We start from the raw sequence: 24,894 nt of genomic DNA, 5'->3' as shown, positions 1-24,894 counted from the left end.
GGCTGAATCACCGAACCCCTGGGCATTTGTGCACTGCAGGGGCTACATCCTGCCCCTGGGACCGGCTGCACTGCCCGGCCACCCCTGCTCCAACCGGGTCCTGTGGGCGCTGCTGGCACCCCTGCAACCCTTCCCGTGGCTTCCCCCTCCTGCCCTGTCGGAGGCGTGTGGAAAACGTCTTGTGGTTGACCAGACGGGGATTTTCGTACACAGCTTGTAAGGTCAGGAGGGTTCTTCCCATGCCCTGAAGGACACGAGCTCTTGCAGGAGGTTTTCCGTTCAACTCCAAACCCTACTCGTCCATCATCTGTGTCCGCGGGCACCTTGCTCGGCTCCCCGGAGGCATTTCTCACCCAAGTGCCGAGTCAGTGCCCTGGGCACTGCTGAGGACCTCCGGATGCACCACGCCGTGTCACCGGCAAGTCACCGAGCACAGGGCTCTGTGTGCTCAGGCACCTTGGGCTGGGTGCTCGCATGTGTCTTTGCAGGGTAGCAGTGGCAGTCCGTGACCAGGAGCACAGCTACGTGCTGTGTTGTGAAACACCACCAGGCATTACAGGAAAGTTCAGATCGCCAGACGGATCCATGTCACTGCAACCAGGGAAGCTCATGGTCAAACTGGAGGAGGCAGCACCTGATCTTACAGCACACAGCAATGGCAAACTAGCTTAAGTGCTTGGAGCCTTCTTTGTTGCATCTCTAAGAATGAATATTTTGGATTTTTTTGATGTTTTTTTTTTTTCCTTTTTCTTGGAGAGAGACAACTATTTGTTTTTTGACATTGAGGAGGGAGCAGCAGCGGGTAGCAGCACGTCAGCCTGACAAGCAGGGTGATCCTCGCTGGAGGATCCACATGCCAGGCCCCTCAGTTCCTCTTTATGACTCTCAAACCCGTATCACTCAGAGAATGATATTCTTATTTCTTCAAATACACCCCTCAGGGCAGGTGTCACCTTCGTATCAGCGTGTGAAGCTGGCAGTGCAGGCACGGAGGCTCACACACGGCACGCTGCTGTCTCTCTGACACACCTACACACACACGGAGCTAAATTTACCCCTCGCATATTCCTGAGAAAGACTGAAAGGTCTCAGATGCTATCAAATATAATTCCCCTGCGTGCCCAGGCAGCACACACACACGTGCACACCTAGGCATAACACAGACTTGTGCATTTCTAGATGAACATTTGTGTTGGGGGGGGCAGGTCCAAGCCCCCTGCCTGCCCCTGGAAAACTTTCTGCCGGGGGAAAGCATGAATTAGAGGATCTGGGAAGAGGAGGAGCGTGGCCAAGTCCAAGGCCAGGTCTGGAGCTGGCGCCGGGAAGCCCTCTGTGGCCGTCCTCCCTGCGAGCCGGGGCTGCTCAGGCAGGAGCTGGGCTGGGCTGCCCGGTGGCTCGGACTTCAGAGCCCTCGCCCAGGCTGTGTTTATCCGTTGTGATACTTTCACATGAGAAACAAATAAAGGCTGATGATATCTCCTGCAAGAAAAAACCAAGGTTACTCCCCTGACCTGATTAATGCAAATAAACTGAATGGAGTCCTGTCGCCCGGGGCTTGCAAATTTAATATCTGTTAAATTGATTCATTTCATGCTGTTTTAGCCTCTCGCCCTGTGACTGCAATTACCTCTGATGGTCTCTCCAGGCTGCCGGTGCCTGCTCCCCCCAAGCCTCACGTGAAGCACTTTGGGTTGGGTTGGGTCGGGTTGGGTTGCTGTTTGGATTTTTTTCTACTTGTGGTTTAATTTCCTTTGAGTTTATTAATTATGGCTGGGGGCGGGGGGCAGGCAAGTTTAGATAATGCTTCCTCTTTGCACAGAGTGGTACTTCAGACCTGCGATTCCCCAATTGTTGGCAGTCCCGGGATGGGCTGGAGGTAGTGGGGCCAGCAGGGGTGGTGGAAGAAGGATGGGGATGGGGATGGGGATGGGAATGGGGTAGGGACAAGGATGGGGATGGGGATGGTGACCCCCTTCCTTCCCTGTCCTGCCTGGGAGCTCATCTCCTCTGCATCACTCTCATGGGTTTGCCCTGCATTTCCTGGCTGGCTTCACCTACACAAAGCAACTGCTCGGCAGGAGGCTCGGCAAACATCTCAAACTATTTGGTCAGAACAGGGGCCTGGGTGTGTTGTGCTGCTCTCATGTGAGATGCTCTGAACCCAGGACCCGGTGCTACCAGCAGTACCCCGCACAAAGCGAGGATCACGCTTTATTCCAACCCCAACCCCAACAAGTAGGATCTGCTTTCATATCTCAGTTGGGCAGCAAAAACCTGGTGAGAGCAGCAGGTTGGTTTGTTCGGTAGAGGCAGGATTTCTTCCCCCAGCAGCTCTTCAGGAGCTCTAAACCCGCGGGTGAATCCCCAGCCTGGCAGCACTTCTGGCAGTGCAGGGGAGCAGAGGACCGGGGCCGCGTGCTGGTGCATGAGGGTTAAAAGTGGAAGGGAAAAAGCATGAAAGCGAGTGCGGTGTGAGCATGAAAGATAAATGAGGCTGAGGACGTCAGTCGGGTTTCACTTCACTTTTCATCTAACTCACCAGTGAGGGAGCACTCAGTGAAATTAAAAGGGAGCCCCCTCAGGCGGGTGGGGGGCCGGGTGCGTTCACAGCCCGCCGGCAGCGCACCGCTGCGGGGTGTCTCCTCGGCAAGGACTGCGCTGCACGAGGTGCTCCGAGGACCAAGGGCACTGCAGGGCTGGGTCTGCCCAAGCTCTCCATGCCCTGTGTGCCCATTCCCATGAGACAGGGCGGCAGGAGGCCCTGCCTGGCCACCCAGCCCGGCGTGGAGCCCCATGGCTCTGGGCACAGCCGGCTACCGCAGCCCCGGTGTGGGCACAGAAAGGTGATTTCGGTGCTCGGCATCCCTGGAGTTTTTCTGAGACGTGTCGCTCCCCAGGAGATGAAAGATGGCCAGATAGCTCCACTTCTCTCTTTCCACCCCTAGGAAGCATTTAGGCTGTGAAAGTACAGATAAAAGCTGAAACACCAAGTGCGCTCTCTCAGGGCTGGGAAGCCAGAATGCAAAGCAAATGAACTGATTTACCTCCCTAAACAAGTAAGAACAACTTCGTTGCCAAGCCACTGCCATAGCAGCCTCATTGGAGATGCTGGTGCTGAGCAGCACCATATTTCCCCAGGCCTCCTGCTGTCTCTTTGCTGCCTGCTGCAGGGCCGGGCAGGCTGCTCCCTGTGCCCAGTGTCCCCAGCACCTCGCGCCCAGTGGAGCTGAGCCGGGCACCGCTGCAGTAGGGCATCCACAGCCCCCTGCGTGTGCCGAACCTGTGCCGAGGGTAAGCAGGGCTCCCACCCACCCCGCTGCCAGCCTGCCTTTCAGCGGTGCAAAACGCATTTTAAAGAGAAGAAAAGCACGCCCGTGAATGGCCCTTTATAATTCATGAGCGGGGCTCCCAACGACAGCTTGCACCCTCTCTGTTTGCTTACATCTTACTTTAAGTCCAGAGCTGTCAAGGGAAGTGAGAAGAGAAGGATGCTGACTTCCCGAGCATGCACACGCACACACACGTGCATGCTCACACACCCCGTCGCACACCCTTCGGTTTATTTTGCAGTCCTTGTTTAGTTTCAGACACTGGAGCTGCCAATCTCGCCGTGTTTTTAGTGCCTCTGTGCTGAGTCTGTCATGATGCCTTAATGGCTGTATCACCTTGTGAGGCTCTCAGACATCCTTAGCTCCTTTCATCAGCTGTGGGAAACCTGCCAGCCTCTGACAGGTTCTTCCAAACAAATCACAGAGCGATTTCAAGCGGGAGATGTGACCGGCGATCTGGCGAGCGGCCAGGTGCTGGGGCACGCACATCCAGCGGCGCTGGGCACTGAGCACCCCCAGGACACGCAGCAGCCTCCTGCGGCCTCCCCCCGGGGCCGGGCTGCATTTGCCAGGGGCCGTGGTCCCGGAGCCCCAGCTCCATGGTCCCGGAGCCCCGTCTGCTGTGGGCTCGGGAGCTGTGGTGAGCCCGCTGGAGTGCTTCTGGAAACAGCGAGGGACACGGTATTTCATCATTTTGGGGCCCAGACTGTCTCTCCTGCACCAACAAGGGAACTATTTGTGTGGTTCAAAGACTTATTCATTCTGTTGTGCTTCTTTTTTTTTTCCAAACCACCCACTTCAAGTTTTGGGTGAAGGTTCAATTTCATTTTTCTTATTCCCAGCTCATTTGCCCATCCCTAAAACAAACATATTAGAGCAAGCACAGGGGGAGAGGGTATATTAATCAAACCAGAGGGTAGGTGAACTTAATGCTAACAGAGAATGACAATGCATGGAGTATTTGCATAATCCAGTGAGAAAGCTTTCTTCCTGAAAAAGCCAAAGCTACTGGCATAGAGAAGTATGGGTCTGAACAGGAACTCTGGTCCTGAGCAATTGCAGACTTTGGGGGTAATAAATCAGGTATCTGGGTAAAAAATGTAGTGGTTCCAGCATGCTTTCCAAAGTTTGCATTTTGTTTGCTTTGATAGAGGGCCCTATCCTGCCTGCTTTGAAGTTAATGGCCAAGCTCCCTTTGATTGCAGCAGAAACAAGCCCGGGCCTGAAGAACAGGTGCTCGAGTCGGAGTCGCAGCAGAGACCAGGCTCATCAGCAATCAGCGCTGGTTTTATGCAAATGCTGCCAAATGAGGAGAATTGTCTTGCCAGCTGATACAACCAGAACAAAGCCCCAAGCACCAGCAGAGGGTAACGTATGCAATTTCAGGGCTAAGAAGTCCAGGGAGAGATTTAATAGCAGTTGGCATTTTACAAAGGAAATAGCTATTCCTGCACAGGGATGATTAGAGGTATATATTAAAGCGTGTTTTTTTAGGAGCGCGCTGGCTGGCACTCCCCACTTCTGGGTGACCTTGGTCAAGTTGTTTCACCTTGCTCCTGCTTGGTTTTCTGCTGAGCTCCTTCCTCAGCGGGATAATTCTCCCTGCTTCACGGATGGGAAGTGGCTGCATTTGTTGATATTTGTGGGCAGTTTGACTTTCCCTAAGACAATATATTAGAGGAAGGGGAGGAAAATAGAGGTCCAAACGGGATCCTGGCCTCGCAGGGGATGCAGGACATGTAAGGGCTGTGTCCACCTGTGCCAGTTGCTGCTGGGGTGAGGAGGATGCAGAAAATGTCAAGGAGGAAGCAGCAGGAGTCACACACAATTGGTGCTGAAGGATTTGGGTCTGTTTAGTCTAGGGAGGTCTGAGACAATGGTCTTTAAATACATAAAATGAGTCTGAAAAAGAGAGGGAGTAGATTGTCCTATCCGTCACGGACCTGTAAATAATGGACTTGGGTGACAGCAAGGGAAAGTCAGGTTAGACGCTGGGAAAAGCCTTGTAACGGGGGTGCTAGCACAGCCCAGGGAGGACAGGCCTGCACCCAGGAATGAGCCAGGAAGAGGGAATTAGATGGCATTAAACCAGGCTGGGCCTGCAGCTCCGCAGCCACCGGGGCTGGGTCCCGGGGATGGCGCAGGGCAGCGGAGGAGCTCCGCTGGCGTGCGATGGATGGATGGAGCCAAACCCGAGCCCGGCTCCCAGCACTGCCCCCGTTTTCCGCGTGCGAACCGAAGGCAGGGCTCACGCAGGAGCCGCAGCACATGCCTGAGCACAGGGCTGGAGGCAGCTGCCCGTCCGGCCCACAGTAAGGCACAAGTGGGTAATACCATATGTTTCCTTCCCCTGTAATTTTATGGCTGAAGGTATTTGATCAGACCGGTTATTCACTAACCATCTGTCCCCTGCACAAATACAGCTGATTCTTGTTATAACTCTCTGATGGCGAATGCCCTTCTCCGGCGCGGCAGGAGCGCGCTCAGGTTAACTGCGTTCCAGCCATTTCGGAAAATGCTTCTCGTTTTAAGAGCCGGGGCTGTCACGCGTGCACATGAATGGCAGCCGATGTCTGTGCTGATTACAGTGGGAGGATATTTAAAGCCCATTCTGCAAATCAGTGCCTTGGATACTAATATAAGTAACTTTAAAAAAAAAAAAAAAAAAAACAGAAAGAAAGGAAAGCGAGGAGATAAAAACCCCGTCATTTACATTTCTAAGGAATATGAAATTGTGCTTTTGAAAAAAAGCAATTTGTAAACTTTAGATAGCAGCAAATTCCTTGTTTTTTGGATACAATACCAGCTTTGCATATGCACTGAAAGAAAGAGGGAGAGAAAATAACCCTGAAGCATCCTGCCCACTGCATTAGCTTTTAAAATAAAACCCATTTATATATAAATGTTGGCTTTTTTCCCAGTCTCTGTAGAAAAGCTTTTCTATATTAAATGCTACAATGAATTAAATTAACCATAATGATTTCTTTGTGAATGGAAACCCTTTTTCCTGTGTGACATGTTTTTGATCATTTTTTTTCCCGGTTACAACAAGCCGTACTCCTATCAAGTCGAGGATTTTGTTTGTTCTGCTATTTGCACAATGCAATACAATTATTATTTGCACTTTTTGTTCTTAAGAAAAATAAATCACAGCTACTCGGCAGGCCGTCTCTGCGCAGAGCCCTTTGCCAGACCCACTCTGGCCGGTCGGTGGCGGGGCCGGGACAGGTCCCTCAGCCCCAGAATTCAGAAGCTGAGAAGGAGCAGCCTGAGGGAGGGGGAGATCACCGCCTTCTTGTCCCCCCCTCTGCATCCCAACATCAGAAACCGTTCACCTGCAGCTCCCGGCCGCTTCTTCCCCCCTGTTCTCCTCGCAGGCCCTCGGCACAGCTCCAGCTTTTATTTCTGCTGTGACGCTGTGCTGCCCTGCGGCACGGGGCTGTGCTCCCCCCGTCCCTCACCACCCCTGCTCGTGGGGCACCCCACGGCCGTGTGCCCATGCTGGGCAGGCAGGGGAGGCCGGCACGTCGCTGGGACGGGAAATTAGGTCACGGTTCTGGTTGGAGTGTGCTGGATGGCGTCCCATTTATTCAGGATTTCTCCTAACAAGTGACTGGCTTGTATGTTTCCCCCACCTCATTTGGCTGTCTTTTTTTATTATTATTTTTAATCATTTCTCCTTTCACCCACCTCTTTTTCCTTGAAAAACGAGGGGCGGGAGGCAGGCCCAGGGAAAGCTGGATAAGTCCGCAGCTCCCTGTGCTCGGCCAAGGCTGATACGGGAAAGCTTGGCCATCCCACGGGCTGCTCTGTTGCAATCATCTGAGCAGGGCAAAGGGCTTCAAAAGTCAGTTCAGAGCAGCAAAAGAAAGGAAAGTCCCCTTCCGTGTTCATCTGCCCATTCATCCCAGTCAAAGCCATCTCGTGCCCCCTCTAGCAGACCCGTGGAGTTAGCACGAAGCCAGCCAGTGATCTGCAGTTTCCCTTGCTGGATCTTAGCTGCGGTGTCCAGAGCCCCAGACCCCAACCAGCAAAGCCTGGAAGATGTTAGGATCATGGCCCATCTGGGGGCTGCTGGGCTCCACCACCCCGTGCCTGGGGGGAGCAGCAGGCAGCATGGGCACGGTGTCTCCTCGCTCTAACCAGGTGCTCCCCCAGCCCCCAGTAAACCACCCCATATTGCAGCCTGTGCACATTCTGCGTCCAGCTCGGGTCAGAAACAATTTCAGCTCAGCAAGGATCACTGGAAGGATTCGTTCTCCCTGACACCCAGCCCTGATTTACTTGTGCTGGATTTGGTCCCACCACCCCGCCCCAAGCCCCTTGAGCAACCCCTCTCCTCTCCCGCTGTGTCCTCGGATGTTCTCGGGCAGCGGCAGAGCCCCATCCCCTGAGCCGCCCTCCACCCAGCCACAGGGGCTGGCCTGACAAATAAAGCAAAAATCAGCCAAAGTGGAGGCATTTCCAATCGTTTGCTTTGTGAACTGGCACCCAGTGTGGAAGTGTCTCTTACTTGGGAAGGGCAGAAGGAATTGGGTGCAGAGGTGCTGCCGTCCCCCCGCGTGCTGCTTGTGCGCCGCTGCTCTGCTGAAACACCGAGCTCGAACAAATGATATGTCACTGCGAAATCCGGGTTTCCTAGGTAATATTTTATCTCTCATCTGAGTGATCAGCATAATGAATGTTTTTGTTCTTGCATAAATGGCACCTGAAAGAAACCCCATTTAGCAGAGAATTACCAAATTCAGAGAAAATGCCTGACACTGAGAATCCCCTCAGGACTTTCCCTGCGGATGGGATTGGCCAGCGTTCCTGGAAGGACAGACTTTCCAGCTCGTGCTGGAGTAATAAGGTAATTGTGGAATGAGTAAGAAACGGTTGCATCAGTTCCCTGGGGAAGCTGTGCATAGATGGGAATATTTTCGGTCTGGGGTCAGCGTTTCTGCTGCCATTCACAAAATCAGCGTGAATGTGCAGAGGTGGGTACGGATCCTCCCTCGGAGGGGGGAAGAGGAGGGAAATAGACTCTCCTGGATTTCAAATACATTTAAGGGAGGGATAGATCTGACATGAGCTGCAAGTCCTGAAAATTATTTCTCACCTCACTGCCAGAAGCGAAAACCCAGGCAGGGGCTTGCTGGCCGTGGTTCCCAGGGCAGGGCAGACCGTCCTGGTGCTGTGCCTACGGGGGACCCGGGCAGGGCTCACCGCACCTCTGCCCCCGTGCCCACCTGGTGGAGCAGCCGCGTGGGGAGCGAGCAGACGTGCACCAGCCACTGGGTGGTTACAGCGAGGGTGGTCACCTTTCTGTGGACAAAAGCAGGCCAAATTTGCCATGAGAAATAAATAAAAGGTAAATAAATAAAAATAAATAATTAAAGAAAGCTCTCTCGCACTCACTGGAGCTTGGGAAATGCTTTGCAGGGAGACAGGCAGGCAGGGGAAACATCTTGCCATGGCAAACAGGGTTGCATCACCAGGCTGAAGGGGGAAGGCAGACCGTGCCATGTGTCCTGGGGCTGGCCCTGGGCCTGGGGCAGCTTGGAGGACCAAACGCGCCCTGCTTCACACGCACTTGTCACTCCGGCCACCACCGACCTGGACTGTCCCTGAACCCAGCCGCAGCGTGCAACGTTACAGGAGATTTCTGCAGCTCCCCCAAACCTGCTCGTGCCCTGAGCTAAGGCAGAAGAAGTAGGTCCCTGCCTAAATTCAGCAGCAGGGCTGCAAAAAAAGCAGTGAGATTATGGCTATTTGCTATGAGACTGTGGCACTGCACTGTCCTCAGAGCTTTAATTTAGATGATTTAGGGTCCTTTTATTTAGGTTTAGCCCATTTACAATTGTAAAGAGGCTGTGAACCAAGTCGCTGGTCTCTGCAAGTATCGACAGAGCTGATCAATTGCCTACTTCGAGGGGCATGATGTGGTTAGGCAGGAAAAAAACATCTTTTTTCCATCCTAATTAGGTGCTCCATTCGGCTCTGCAGGCACACGTGTTTCCAGTGGCAGGGGTGACACTTCCAGCTCACCAGGGCGACGCCAAGGGAAGCAGAGCACACCGAGAGCTGGGGGCGGGCATGGGACCTGAACACAGCCCCATTGCCATCGCATCCCACACGGGTAAATGCAGCACCCTGTTAAGCTGGGTGCTCACACCAGCAAACCCCAGCCCACGTTTCACCCGGCTGCAGCCACACGAAGCAGCACGAGGCCGGGCAGTGCTGCCAACAAGGGGGCTCCGCGCCCCGCACAGCCCCAGCCGTGCCTGCCCTGTGCGGGGGGCAGCTGGGGATGGGGACAGGGAGATGAAAGCACAGGGAAGGGGCTGGGAGCTCCCATGTGCGCTGGGACCTGACCTGGAAAGCGGCAGGAAGGAATTGGTGCATCAGCAAACAGCCAAAAATAATCACGCACCCGAGGAACGCCTGAGCAGCGAGAATGCAAAGCGCTTCACATGCGAAGACTGGAGGCAAAAATACCCACATTAGCAAATCAGGGCCATTATTCTCCCCCTCTCCCTCCCCCCAGCCTGTCTTCACATCGCCTTTAATTAATTCGGCTGCTGTTAGAAGCGGGCCATGGAGACCCCCTGGCCTGCCAGGCTGTGTGAGCAGCCCGCAGGCAGCAGCAGGCGGCAGAGGTGCGGTGTGGGCACCTCGGGGCAGCTTTCGGCTCCTCCAGCCACCGCTGCCAGGGTCACGGTGCGGACCCGGCACTTTTGGCACCCTTGGTGCTGTCAGCCTGGGAGCCAGACACACACCTGGGAGAGTTTCATCCGTTCCTCTTTCTGATCAGTCTTAAATACGAAATGTTGATCTGAGCTGAGTGCTAACAGCCTTCCCACTGCTAGTCAGGAGCAACCAGAGTCCTGCTCCCAGATGGACAGATTTCAGGGATCTGTCTTCATCTGCTCTGCAATCCCACCGCCCAGAGCTCCCAGTGTTTTACCATGGGAGAAAACAAAACCTTTAGCAGTGAGTGGTCCTCCAGACACCCCCACACTCTGGGGATCAGAACTCACATGCCAGTGAGAGCCCCCAGATTGCAGCCTGGGCAGAGGCAGGCAGAAGAGGAGGTGGTTTTGTAGGGCTGGGATCGGATGTTGCATTGGCTTTGGGATTTAGAAATCTTCAGAAATATTTTCCAGGCCTCCAGGCGTGATCCTGCAGCCACTGATATCGGTGAGAGCTTTCCCTGGGCAGCCAGGGCCTGAGAAGAAGACCTCAGTCCATACACTTATTGCAGCATGGCAGGCTCTGTGACGGAGCCCGGTCACCCAAGTGCACAAAGGAACTGGCTTGCAGAGCAACCGGGCAGCACGGCAATGAAGAACGCACACTTCTGCCCATGCTACGTGGAAGGGAGACTGCTAATCCCTTCCAGCTGCAGCCCTGGGACAGCTGAGAGACCTGATTCCAACCGGGGCAGGTTAACCCAGGGAAGGTGCTGTCCTGAGGACACGGATGTCTGAGCACCCCAGGAGCTGCCTGCTCACGGACCGAGTTTCCAGCTTCCTCCTCCTCTGGGACCCAGCTCCTTCAGTGCTGTGTTCTGCAAATCGAGGGACACGATGGGAGCTGGAGGCTCTGCTGGCTTCAGCCACCCCCCAGGAAGCTGTCCTCACAGGTAAAACTCGGTGGCTGTGACCAAGCGTGGCACAGCTAGGAAAGTTAACGATGGAAAGTGTTGGAGTCAGCAGAGGTTCTCAGTGCTATCTGTCTTGTCCTGAAAGCTCCCCGGCGATTATTCTGCCTTCACACAATAACTGGAGCTTTCTGTTAAGCAGTACCAAATGCACCAGGTTCTCGCAGGCTCGCTGCTGCTGCTGTCAGCCCGGCTTCTGGCAGCCGCATGGGGAGACCCGTGGGGTCGAGGCGAGGAGCACCATCATCTCCTGACTGCGAGCCAGCGGTGAGATACGCTGAAAGGTAGCGCACAAGAAGCTGCTGGTGTTGTTGTTCCTGGTTTCCTCTGTGTTTTTTTTCTTCTTACCATCTTCCAGATGCTGCAGAATCCCCAGATGCAGCCACAACAAAGTTCTTGCATTTTTAACTTTAAAAAACATAATTGGGTAACTGAGAATAATGACTAAACAATGCAATAAATCATGTCTACACCTGGCTTGGAAATGGGGGGAGGGCAGTTCAGGGAGAAGTGCTTCTTCCCTCATTAAGGAACAGAGCTGAAACACGGACACAAAATGCTCCCAGAGTCAGCAAATCTGTTCCAGGCTCCGCCAGGCAGCCCCTCGTGTCTCTGTGCACCCGCCTTGGGGTCCACAGCCACTGGCCCTGGGGCCAGAGCCCTCGGAGCTGTTCCTCAGGCTGGGGCACAACGGCAAACATGAAGTGAAATGTCACTGCTTTAGTAGCTGAAGACATTTTTATGTCCCGGCAATAATTTTTGACTGCGCAGTGCCACTCACCTTCTCTGCTGTATAAACATTGCAAATAACAATTGCCACGCTGCCGCGCTTAAAATGGGGCAATTATCTAGGACAGGAAACTGCGATAACTGCGCAGAAGTTGTTAATGTTCATTTTATTTGCTCATTTATATGGCTAGCAAGACCTGCAAACCTGCCTCCAGCGCAGAAATCCCTGCCAGCCACTGTGGGGCCGGTGGAGGCAGTCGTGCCGGGGCCGTGCCAGGGCTGGGGCTGCTCTCCCCACGGACAGCAAGACTTGGGCTCTGGCTGAAGCTACTGGTGAGCATTTCGTATATCTCGGTGCCTCCTCCTCCTGCCCAGCTTGCCCCGATGCTGCAGATCAGCAGGTGTTGCTCTCCCCTTTACGGAGCCCCGTATGACTGCACAGACCTGAACAGAGCGAGTCGGCGTGGAGCTTGTTGGAGATGCCTGGGGCTCTGCCCCCGCTTTGTGCGGGACTAAAAGGGATGCCCGCAGCCATCCTGGTCGCTCAGGGAGCCCCGGGAGCACTGTGACTTGCAGGGCAGCAGCAGCACACTATAGCAGCATCGCATGGGGCTGTCAGAGCCTCCAGCAGCTCCTTTTGGCCACCCCAGCCCCGTGCCTGGTGCAGAGGCTGAGGATGCTCCCGGTGGGCATCGCACCCAGGGCAGGTCGTTCGCTTGGCACCAGGCTGCAGCACCAATCCTGCCCGAGGTGAGTAACTGGGAAGGCGCAGGGGATGCTGATTCTTTTACCTCTGCCCTTGTTGTGCTTCCCCCATTTTGGTCAGGGTTTGGGAAGACAGCTTACACCGTTCTTCTGTGCGGGACAGCCCCTGCACACCTCTCCAAAGAGACATCAGCGCACCCAGGCTCAGGGCTGTGCCTGCCCCCATGTGCTAGTGATGTGCTCTTCCCAGCACGGTACGTTTATCTGCTAGTTCAAGGCGAGATGCTTATCTGTTTGAGCCTCTTCAAGCTGATAGATGCTCTTATCTCTGCTGCTCTCTGAGTGCTGCACAGGCTGGGAAGTCTGTGGCAAAAACGCTAGGAAAAAGTTGTGGGTTTGGAAGCCTGAGGTTGCTCTCTGGGTCTTTCTCTCCCGTTCATCACTGCTCAAACTCCCCTGGGCAGCCCTGAGCCCCCACAGAACTCCTGGCCATTGCGGTGCTGGGCATGGGAGCAGATCCCTTCCTCCCGCAGCCTCTTCCCACCCCAGAGCACACGAAGCCACCTCCGCACCACGGCAGGGCGGTGGCAGGCGGGCACAGCAAGGCCCTAAGGCCATCGGCACAGCCAGGCCGATTAGGAACTGCACTGAAAGCTCCAAGTTTGACTGACGGTTGCATAAAGGCCCCATCACCCACCTTTGCAATTAAACGTTTCATTCTCTGGCTGCTCTGATCCTCCTGGCTCATCCTAAGCTCTCTGACTTGTGCGGCTTTGTCTCCCGACCTTCTCCGTCCTGGTGCAAGGAGCAGCGGGTGCTGGGCAGGCCGAGCGCCCACGGGCAGTTCCTGAAAGTGGCAAAGAAAACATAAACATAATTGAAAAAAATAATTGAAACTTAGAACAGCGTTGATGAGAGAGTTTTCTCCTTGGCCTGCCATTAATCGCCAGGAAATAAATACCTTTACGGCCTCTGTAATTACGGCCTAAATACAACGGAGAGACATTTTCTATCATTAAACATCTCCTTAACGGTCTCAGCTTCCACCTGCTTCCCTCTGAGCACCGCTTTCCCAGACTTTGCCCACCCCGCAGCCTCAGAACCGCTTTCCAAGGCACAAGGGTCACCCTAACCTCAGACAAGGGGAAATTTTCCAGGTTCCTCCGCAGAGCCTTGCCCCATTGACTCAGCCTCGCGCCACTCTGCGGCCCCAAAGCAGGCTCCGTGTCAGGGCAGGCTGCAGCCCCGCTCTGCCCAGTGGGACCAGTACAACCAGTTGGCCTCTGCCAGCTGCTGGAGCCAGGAACGCGCCCCGTGTTTGGGCAGGTGTTGCAAGACGACCGCTCCTCCTAGGGCAGCAAGAGGTGGGACTGGAGTCTGAGACACGGATCCCGAGCCCCAGGTGGGGATTTCAGGGCTGGGCAGGAAGTGTCTGTGCCGTGCGCCCCAAACGTCGTGCCTCGGCTCCCGCAGCCATGGTGAGAGCCAGAGCTAATCCGACGTGTCCTGAAGTGGCTTGAGACCCTTCGGCAACAGAGAGCAAAGCGTTGCTGCATCCATTGTGTTTATAAGCTTGTTAGTTGATTAACCACACTCAAATGCTGGCAAACCAACGGTTTCGCTGAGTGGCTTCAATAAGAGCCTGGAACAATAAGATACACACAGACAAAGGTTTTAATGGATAATTAATTGTTCCAGCGTGTAAAGTTTCTGTGCAAAGATCCCAGTGAATCAGAGTTTCCGATTTCCACCCCCTCGTCCAAAGTGACGGAACAGAAACAGAGAAAGCCCGGCCCCGATGGGAAATGCTTCAGCAGGGGCAGAGGTGGAGGAAGATGAGTTCTGAAGGCAGGGAGCTGGGCACGAGGACACCGGACCTCCTGGTTACTTCTTCTGTGCTGGGAGTGGAGGAGCACCTTTTCCAATGCTTATCTCCCCTGAGTCCTTCCCCCCAGCTGGTTTGCCCTTCCCAACGAGCTTCTCCAACCATTAAAAACCAGTGGCAAAGCAAGCAGATCGGTGCCTGCCCCACAGCAGCAGCAGAGGCTCTAATCCCCGCCTGGGAATGGGCTCCTCGCAGAAGGTGGGAGCTGATATCACGGCATCGTCTGAGCTGTCTGGAAGCAGCGCTGGGAACGTAATTGACCCCATAAGCCCATTTGGTGTGGGGTGTCTTGGTGTGAGCCACTGCCGCTCTGTAATCACCTCTTAATCCAGAAGCAGGCTCAGGGCATCCTGCACACTCGGAGAAGGTGCTTCTCCAGGAAGATTAACAAAGAAAGCTGAGAGAAAGCGAAGGGACAGTCAGGGCTGTGCATCCCCGCAGGTGGCATTGTGAAGTGCCCAAGGGGCGGCCACCTCTCCATCCCTCCGAGCTGCTGCTGGCCACCAGCATGGACCAGGCACAGGAGCATGCCCTGCCCGCAAGCCCCTGGGGCCAGCAGGCAGCATGCCTCCCAGGCAGCTCGGGAAGCCAGAGGCTGCCTGAAACCACCACAAACCGTGCTCACAAGCCTCGAACCCGCCGGCATGCATCACGCACGTCATGCTCACACCCAGCCGTGTGTCCCCAGAGCCCCAGCCGCCAAAATGCAGTGCCCGTGTCCGCCCCCTTCCATCCCTCCCTGCCTGAGGTGCACTTTGACACCTCGCAGCCGAGCACAACGCCCCGTGCAGCACGACACGGGCACACCGCCCCGAGCGGCTGCTGCGAGTGCACATGCTCGCACATACATTAGAGGCAGCCACATGCTAAGCACACACGCATGCATATTAATCACTTTGTTCTGTCTGTCTCCCTCGCTCCCTTTTCTAAGCTGTGCTTAAAGCCAGAGAGATTAGCTGATCACAGCCAAATGCATGCTACAAAGCAGACTTCAATGGAGTCCGAGTATAATGGTAGATTACATTAGAGAGAACAGACAGACGTGTCCTTGTCATCCCAGGTTAATATGACTATAGATTAATGCTGTAGCTGTTGATTGTTATGGAAATCCCTCCATTTAGCTCGTTCCTAAGCATTGACAGTTCTAGCCTTGAATTCGGAGCAGGGGTGGAACTTGTTAATGGATTTCATTTTCCTGCAGGAAGCCAAAGCATTTAAAGGGAGAGGGAGTGCAAATTTGCTGACTTTCTGGAAGTGTTCCAGTGTGCATTGAGTCACTGTGGACATTTAATCCCTTGTTCAGATGCAAAGCAATGCAAAGAGCAACGTTGGTCTTGCCTGTCTAGGAAAAAGGAGGAATTGAGGTTTAGGGAAGTGAGCGTCTATGGGTTGTCTCCTCTTAAAGCCTTTCCTGACCCAGGACCAAGTGTCTCGGGCACATCCCTGCGCCCCACGGGCAGACACACACGTTGCTGCACCTGCAGCAGGGATGTTCCTGCCAGGCCTGGTTGATTGATACCAGCTTGGGACTGCGGCTGCTGCTACCCCTCTGCTTTGTTGTCAACTTGTAGTTACTGTGTTTGTTTGCTTGCTTTCCCCTCGCTGGGTGGGAACACTCCAAATCCCAGCAGTGTAGCTCAGCCGCGATGCTTTTTCCCTTTATCACGTTCCTCTTTCATCACTTTGTCGCTGTACCCCTGAGCAATGGGAAAATTTCCAGCAGCCCCTGCGCAAACCCACCATTTCTCCATAGATCCCCGCCCCGATGAATTATTTAGGTTTCAAGCAGAGAGCCGAGTGGCAGCAGAAGCTGTGGGATGAAGGCTCTTCCACGGGCACGCGGGGAGCAGAGGGATCGCTGGGCAGAGCCACCCTGAGTGACGGTTTGCTCTAGTGGGATTTCTGCTGTGTTTAATAGCAGGGTCCCCTCCCTGCTCCCACTCTCCAGGAGAGATCATTAGTCCTTCCTTGCACGACCACCTGAGTAGCAGAAAGCTGCTCTTTGGCTCCCTCAGCATCTTTTACTGCCTGCTGGGGAAGCTCAGGGATATTTCGTGACCATCCAAAAGGTCACCAGTACCTGCGAGAAGTGACGAGATCCCACCGTGTCCCTTCCCGGTCCTACACTTCTCAGCAGCAAAATGACCCAAATCACAACAAAGCCCCAGGAGGTGCCACGGGGTTTTATGGTGGTCACGGTCAGGCTGGGACATGGCCATACAGCTGGGGGGTTGGAGCAGCCGGGGGAGGTGGCTGGGAGCCCCCAGCAGCAATGACAAAAAAACCGGGTACCTCCCCTTTCTGAACCACTCCATCTTTTGGGGGAGCCTGATGTAAAACTGAGTTTGCAGAAGCAAGGACCGTGTTTTACAGTAATTTTACACCTGCCCAGCATATGGGACACCTGGACTCGATGGGAGCATTGCAGCACTACTGCAGCTCATGCAGTGCACAGTACCAATGCTAATGAACTTCCCCGTCCCTAATTGGTCCCAGTCCTGGGGGTGTCACGTACTCACTGTCCCCGGGGCTGTCAGGAGGGCTCCTCCATCACTGCTCCTGTGCTGTGGGGATGGCCGGGGTGTCCCACACCCGCTTCAGGTGGAGGAATAAGCAGCAGGAAGGGACCAGAGCCCCAGGAACAAAGCTGCCCTCTTGTCATGCAAATGTCTCTGGTGGTGCCGGGAACACGAGGGAGGGAAACACGGGGGCTCCGCGATCCGATAGAGATGCTGCATTGTTTCTAATTAATTAGCATGTTTGTCAAAGCTTTCCAGGAGGCGTCAGCAGCTTTCTAAGGGCATTTTGCCAAAGAGCATTTAAATGGAAATCTCCCTGAAACACAACGTACTCCTCGCGGGGTCTCACTGGAAGGGGGATTCTTCCCAGGGGAAAGCAGCCCCGAGCTCCTGCCCCATGTGCGGGCCCGTTCAGACCTCGGACCCAGGGACTGCGGGGTGAGCGTCGTGGGCAGCCCTCTGCTGCACACCGATGGTGTGGTGCCATCCTCAGAGGGGTCGTCCTGGGGCGGCCGGGCTGGGTGCTCGGCGTCGGGTTAAGACAGCTCCGCAGTCTGGCTCTGCCCTTGCCAGTTTCTTCCCCTACCGCGTGGCAATTCAAATGTTCCTTTCCCAAAAAGATTATAGCGCTCCAAGCCAAAGGTCTCGGTGACGTGCCTGGAGCCAAATTGCTGGCTCTGACTTGAGCACACACATTTCCCTATACAGAGGAAGTTGCAATTGTGCTACTTTCACCAAGGACATGGAATTTCACATCGGCTTATTGCGCGGGCATGCATTTGTAAGATTTTCATGGCCCTGTGATTTATGCTGGGGCCTGAGTTATAACTCACATTTCTGTTTAAAAGCTAAACACTCTAATAGTGGTGGCTATTACTGTCATCACGTACCAGCCGCACTTCTGAGATTCAATCTAGCCAAAGCTGGCCTACGTGATATTATCTGTGTGTTTGTCTGCCTGATGGAGCTGCCTTTATTTCTTTTCTTTCATATATTGCTGTCTCAAGGACTGTTTTCCAAGCAACAATTCATGTCTCCTTCAGTCATCAGTGAAAACAATCAAGCTCAATTTTATTTTTGGCAGAAATCAAATGCTAAATGAGATCATGGAATCATAAACAAGAAAGACGTAGACAAATTGGAGGGAATTTGGAGAACAGCATAGATGATGAAGCGGCAGGAGGGACCGGCTGATGGGGAAAGATTAAAAGTGGTAAATACTTAAAGGTAGGCTCAGAAAAGACTAATGGGGGATGTAACATCTCTCTAGGAATATCCGAAGGGTGCAAACACCGAAGAGGAAGAAACATTGTTCAGAACAGACCCACACCAGGGCAGCTCAGAATGAAGGTGATGCAACCTGACGGAGGGGAACGCGGGCTGAGCACCAGCATAGATTTCCTCTCTCTCTGCTGATAGGCAGTGCCATGGACTTTCCGAAGGAAAGCAGGAGAAACATTTGCTCGAGTGCTCTGAGCCTGCCGAGAAGCACATCCCTTAAATAAATAATTGGCAGTGGAACATTTTCAGCTTTATGCTATCTTTCCTGGTAACTCGTCTAGATGAATGAATAATCCATGATGGATAGCTTACTCACAGAATGTTGCCGCTGACATTGCTCACAGTTTGCCAGTGAACAGATCACATTTTCCTTCGATTCATCTATTACTTCAGGTTATCTGATTCTTTTTTTTTTTGGACTGCCTGCCTGCAGGAAGCTGCGAGTGCGTGGGGTGCAGCCCAGGAGCGGTGCTGGACGTGGGAATTGCTCCTGCCCGAGCCCAGGCGAGCACAGCCCTGCTGCTCAGGAGCACTGGGCAGAGGCCGCCAGAGGTTTGGCTCTGCCACGAAGAGCAGGTGAGTGGAAACGGAGTCTTTCACAAGTTGAAAGACCTCTTCCTTCTGGGCGATGCTGACCTTACCAGGAGAAGGGGAAAGGAAAAACAAGCACAGCTATTGCTTAAAGAAGCCGAGTTGCATCATTTCTCCTGGCATTCGCAGGAAGCCGCACGGTTCATGCTCTGTGGCATGTACGGCTGCTTCCTGCTCTGACTTGTGCAAACGGGCTCGGCAAGGAGCCTGATGCTTGTCCTCCTTTGTTGGGAAGTAACACCCACCTACACGGGCTGCATGTGATGGCCCATCATTTTCTAAGTCACTGGAACCGAATAATTGGATGTCAGCACTGTTTTCATCCCTGGCCCTGACCAGGCTCTTGGGTGCCCTCCTGCCTTGCTGGCTCAGTTCCCTGCTCGGAGAGTGGAAGCGAGTCTTGGAGCAATATTGTACCTGAGCTCGATGAATCAGTGTCCCATAAAAGTACCGGCTACTTTGATTGCCTAATAAAACATGCAGGGTGGATAAAAATAATTGCAACGGCAAGAGGTAGAGAAGCAGGGCTGGCCTGCAGAAGTGCTTGGGCCCAGCTGCTGCCCCCTGCACGGCTCCTGCTTTCCAAAAGTGTCTCTCCTGGTACACAACAGGAAGCAAAGCTGGACCGAGCAGATTAAAGTTTAAATTCAGCTACAGCCTCGCAGATTTTTCCTCTCAGGCTTCGGTTGGTGCAGCTAATTAAACTGCAGGCACACGGGCTGCTGAGCTCTTACCGCACGCTTCCCGAGCGCGGCTAAGGAGCAGCACATCTCCTGCACGCAGCCCCTGGGGTAAACCCGCTGCTTCGAGCCAGGTGCTAAAAAAACATGAAGAAATGCTCGTCTGGGACATTTCATCCCACCGTTTGAAAGGAAGCTGTGAGCTGCTGAGCTGTGGAAAGGCACTGCTTTGAGAGGACAGGTCGTGATCTACCCTCAGCTGTAAATCCGGGTGCCTCGGAGCGCAGCTCGCTGGGATTTACCGCGGCATGACGGCGAGCAGGGCGCTGCCTGGCACTCGCTGAGCTCAGCTCGCAGGGGCAGCCCACACTTGGCCAAACGGGGGGATTGTCAGCAAAGCTGCCAGCAGAAGAGGTGTCCTGAAAGATGGGAAACATCCCCTGTCCTCCGCAGGGCCACTCCCAGGACACGGGGAGGCAAGGGGAGGTTCGTCTCCCCCAGGAAGGTTAGTGCCTGCCCCAGCTCACCTTGTGTCAGGAGCTGCGGGATGTAAGGGCTGCGTGGGATGTTCAGCCCATCAGCAAAGTGACAGCTGTTTGGATTACTTAAGAACTGAGAAATGGGCTGTTAACCTGGCACTGCTGGCTAGCAGACAGCCAAAAACCGTGCGTCAAATAAACACCAGCCTGCATCCATCTGGAGCTCCGCTGAGGTGTGCAGAGACCTTTCAGACCAGTTGCTCCAGACAGTAACACAAGCAGGTCTCTGCTCCGAGCTGGGATGCTGTAATCCCCCCTGTGGGCTTTGTGAAGGAGATTCTTCGCCCCACTTCGTGCTCCTCACCCATTCCTTCCCTTTCCTTTCTCCCACCTGCATTAACCTTCCCATTGCCAGGGTGGCCAGGTTTGACCTTCAGCATTTTTTGGCTCCGTCCCTGCCTGCACAGGCACTGCTACACCACTGCTTGTCTGCCCTGCCGTGAACAAAGGGGCAGAAGAGCTGCTTCACCTTCCCAGCCACCTCGGGCTCCCCTTTTCACAGGCTTTTCTTCCCGAGCCAGCAGCCGCTGGTCTCAGCCTCAGCTGCTTTGGAGGCGCAGTGCTGCCACGCCGCAGGGCAGGACCCAGCCCTGCGCCCGGGTAAGGGTCGGCACCGGCTTGTGCCAGCTCACCCGCTGCCCTCAGCACTGCTTCTGCTGCCGGAAAGGGTGAGCTGCAGCTTTTTGGGGGAAGGAATAACTCACTGCCAATAACAAACATTAAAACTGCCGGGCCGTGATTTGGCCAAACAAACATCGGTGCAACAAGGAGCAGGAGGGGGGGACTCGGGGCACGATGCTGCTGGTGCCCGGCCCCTGCGCGGGGGGCTCGCCCCAGCTGCTCCGGCACCACGTGGAGACCGAGCGGCACAAATAGGAAACACATTGGGGATTACTGGGAGAGATAATAGCAACAGACGGGGCTCTGCCTGGCCTTGATTATGGCGAAATCACGGCAATCGCTGCTGTTTATAATTCCAGCAGAAGTCTCTCTTGTTTTTTTATTGTATTCGCTTGATTGTGTTTTGGGCTTGTACCCCCTCTATTGTGAAGTTAAAGGGACCCTGACAAGTAGTTCAGGATCAAAACTGGACCTGACGGGGAATCGCCGTAATCTGATTACACGGGAATGTCCCCCAGACCTGAAGCAAGTAAACACTCTAATTGCATTTGACCTGTCCTAAAACATTATTCCTACATTTTTATTAAACAAACAGATATATTTCAGTCTAATATGTCTCGGGTTGTTATTAGCGAAATCAGGGCCTTGGTCCTGCTGTTGCACTGCAAGCGTCTCCTAACCTGAGGGCACTGGGATTGCAGCAATTTATCCCGGGGTACCCACAGGTGGACAATTTGGGCAATAAAAGCAGCAGGGTGACATCTGAGCCCCGGGCAGAGACACGGGGCACCTCCTCAGCTCAGCAAGGCGCTCAGGACCCCTCCATTCGGCGAGCTGGCCCAGCACCGCTGCCGGGCTGGGGGACCAAACATACCCGAGCATCACAGGGCAGCAAGGGGAGGTGGTCGCACCACGTTAGTCACCAGATAGCTGTTTTCATCGGAAGGTACAGAGGAGTGCTGCCCTCCCAGAAGAAGCAGCCATGAATTTTGCACGGGGATCAGGCTGGCGAGCGAGGCGCCCCTGCTTTCTGCACAGGAATTCAGCCCAGGGAGCAGCTCCGCTCCTCACCGCCTCTCCAAACGCCTCCTTTGTCCGCCTTGATCCATTTTGCTTTTCTGTTCATTTGTCTCTACAGCCATCCCTCTCCCCCTCCCTGCCTGTCAAATTTCACTCTCCCTTCGTACCTGGAAAGCCTGAATTAGAGGGTTTTGAAAACCACTTTAAAAGACAGCCATCACCCATTGTTTTTCCAATGGCATATGGTGATAATAACAGTGCAGCAGTCCCAGACCTCCTGGCTTCAATTACTTTACAGGATCAGCTAATCCCAGTTAAAATTACCTATGTAACTGAAGAATAATTGTAAACCGGGGTCTCTCCTGGACTCTGGCTTTCTGAAAAATCGTTACTGAGGTGCTCCCTGTGCCAAGGCTGCGGAGGATCAGTGGATGAGTAACAGGTTCTGGGAGATGCTGTCCGAGGAGATTGCTTTCTTTTGCTTTTCGAAGCAAACTCCAAACAGATGGCCGCTTTTTTTCCTGCAGCTCCGTGGAGTGCATGGGATTGAAGCAACGGGGAGAAAAAGAGATTTCAGGAGTTTCTTTAGCCGGGTGGAGCTCAAAGGGCTGAACCTCTCCCGGGACTGTCCCAGCCCGACAGAGCAGTACCGAGGCGGCCGACGGGGGCTCGGTTTGGGAGATCTCTGCCACAACGGGGCAGGTGCAGGTCCGGGGCGAGCCAAAGCAGGGCCCCGAGCCCAGGTGAACGCGAGGCTCGAGGCAGGGAGCATTGCTTGCGCCAGTCGTCAGCGCCATCGCTCTTCGCTGCCCTCAGCTGCGACAGGAACGGGGAGACATTAACAGGAACTTATTTATGGAGACAGCGTGATCCTGCCCATGGCATGAAGAGGACCGGCTCTGGCACCCCCCTGACATCTCGTCTTTTGCCGGGGCTCCCTGGGCCTTGTACCTGCTTTGCAGTCTGAGGACATCTCTGCGGTACTTCCATGGAGTAATTCTGCCTGTTACTGTGACAAGGCGTGATTTTTCTCTAGATGGGCGATAAAACCCTCCTGAACCACAGAGCTGTGTTTTGATTGCTTCTATACTTATGGAAACTTCCATGACAGTTTTTCTGCAAAATGTTCCTTTTAAATCTAAAATTCCCTGGATTTAGCCCAGTTCTTGATGAGGTCACCTCCCCATTACCGTTCCCACTGCCAGCTTTGCCCAGGTATTTGGCACCCTGCGTTATTTCACCAGCTGCCTCTAACTAGCAAATGTATTTTCCCTGGCAGTTTTGTTGCAGGCCTTGACGAAGGATCAGACAGACACTGACAGCTCAAAGACTCCATAAACTTTATGAACTCCTTGACAGGCTGCCCAACACGCTCCGTGCAAGACTCCTCTGTAGCCCAGGGTCTCAGACCCCACCTGGTGCATCCTGCAGAGAGCCCTGGTCCTGACATTGTTTGGCAAAACCTGTCAACAACTGTAGATTGGATCTCTATAAAAAAAATAGAGTCAGGTGTATTCCAAGAGATATCATCTGCTCAGGTACGGCCAAGAACAGCACACATTTCACCCAAAGCGCTGCACATCATTCTTCCAGCCTGCTGCGGCCAGCGCTCGTTGCTCCCAGACTGCGAGCTGCCGTGGGGCTGTGTCACCCCTGTCAAGCAGACGCTATCGAAGCTGTTCTGGCTGCCCCTTGGCTTCCCAGCCCAGGGACTGGGAACATCTCCCCATGCCTGAACGTGCCGTCACCTCCATGGATGGCTACATCGTTGTGCCAGACATCAGCCCTGCCAGCCGGCCTCGCAGTACAGGCACAGCTGCAAAGCTGAAGATTGCTCCTAGAAGCGGTGCTGGGGCTGACAATTTGTCAGTGCAGGGACAGGAGGGGGGCTGCCCATGTGATTTACTTAATTAAAATGAGATTATCTCTAAATAGCGCACTAAGTAAGCACACTTGAAACGTAAAAAGCAACAATACAATGTTTAGCATCTAATTGCACTGTGGCTTAAGTGAAGGTTTATATTGTCTGGAGTTTGCTGAACACTTTTGCAAAGAAAGACAAAAATGGGAAAACAGTGGCATGATCAATGTTGCTATTTGGTCCTCCTCAAATTGTTTTTCTTCTGTAAGTGTAGCCCAGCGCTTCTGTTACCATTATTACTCTCCCCTATTTTTCAGTCTGGTTTATGAAAGCTATTGATCCATCAGATGCTCGAAGATCCTGCTTCCCTGGCCGGGATGTCTCATCTGAAGCTATTATAGACTCTGCACACTGCAGTGGTTTAGGATCAATACCGCCATACGCGCTCACACGCTAGCCGAAGTGTAACTTAATTGATATGTTGGTTAGGAGATACTCGGGGATACTCGCGGTGCCACGAGTGTATCCGAGGGAAAGGGGAGCGTCCGCGCTGCTTCGTATCGCGTTGCAGAGAAGTGCAGTTCTGACAGCCAGCATCCGGCTCTTTGCTGCTAGGCTTGCCTTAATGATATTTGATTTGCCTCTTACCAGCAGGTAAATAATTGCATAAGACCAGGAGCTTGCTCAGAGGAAGGATGAGGGGGAAGAGTCATTTTCTGATTTCCAGTTGCAAACTTGTGGTGTTCTTCTGGGAGAAGAGTGTCTTTGCTGGGGACGTGCTGACTCCAGCCAGTCAGCCTCTTCTTCCTCAGCACGTGCCACCCAGCATCCAAGATGTGTTGACCACTGTTAGGGGGGCAGAGGGGGCTAGAAGGCATTCACAAGTCATCCAGCATGGATTTACTCAACCTGCCCCAGCCACGCGCTCCCACCCGCCTGGGGACACCCCTTGCCCCCGTGAAGCAAGCCTCACATCACCCTAAGCATTTACCCCACAGGGGCTGGCTCTCCACCTGGCCAGGGCCAGGTCCCTCTCCTGGAGCAGGAATTACTTTGCATATGTGGAACAATTTATCGTGAGCCGGCGCAGGGCTCCTCTCCAGGTCCTGGGCCACTATTGTGCCAGATGAACAGCACTTCTCTCTTCCCGCTTGCCTTCAGGTGTTCGGGGTTCCTTGACGTTTTTACAGACATTTCCTGTGAACATCTCTGTATTTTAAATTGAAAAAAATAAATGACTTATGCGGCCTCCCTTCCTGCCATCAGCAGGCACGTGCTCTTGGCCCCAACTTTGGAACAATCAAAGCAGCGTTTACCCAGAAAATAGATCTCAGGTTTTCGTTTGGTCTGTCTGCACTGGGATGGGAGGGTGTGAGGTGCTTTGCTTCAGATGGAGATTGATAGCCTAATCTGAGTCCATGTGAGTAGCAAAGTGGATGGCAATCTACATTCATTTTGGAATTAATATTAATTCCAAGCAGATGAGGCC

At 53.8% G+C, this 24,894-nt stretch overlaps 1 long non-coding RNA gene across 2 annotated transcripts in view; it reads right to left on the bottom strand.

Annotated features, from left to right (window-relative positions):
- LOC121077440 overlaps positions 1 to 24,894 on the bottom strand; it is a 46,399-nt gene that overhangs the window by 5,172 nt on the left and 16,333 nt on the right. The window contains exons 3-5 of one of the 2 annotated variants that reach the window (XR_005824042.1): positions 13,542 to 14,050; positions 13,106 to 13,255; positions 494 to 1,479 (exon numbers count right to left, since the gene is read on the bottom strand). This is a non-coding gene — a long non-coding RNA (uncharacterized LOC121077440). Of the gene's footprint in view, positions 1 to 493; positions 1,480 to 13,105; positions 13,256 to 13,541; positions 14,051 to 24,894 lie in introns of those variants that run through there. The other variant, XR_005824043.1, reaches the window with a different exon arrangement.

The sequence above is a fragment of the Cygnus olor genome, chromosome 13 (genome assembly GCF_009769625.2).
Source record: "Cygnus olor isolate bCygOlo1 chromosome 13, bCygOlo1.pri.v2, whole genome shotgun sequence".
NCBI lineage: Eukaryota > Metazoa > Chordata > Aves > Anseriformes > Anatidae > Cygnus > Cygnus olor.
This window is presented reverse-complemented; position numbering and strand designations above follow the sequence as displayed.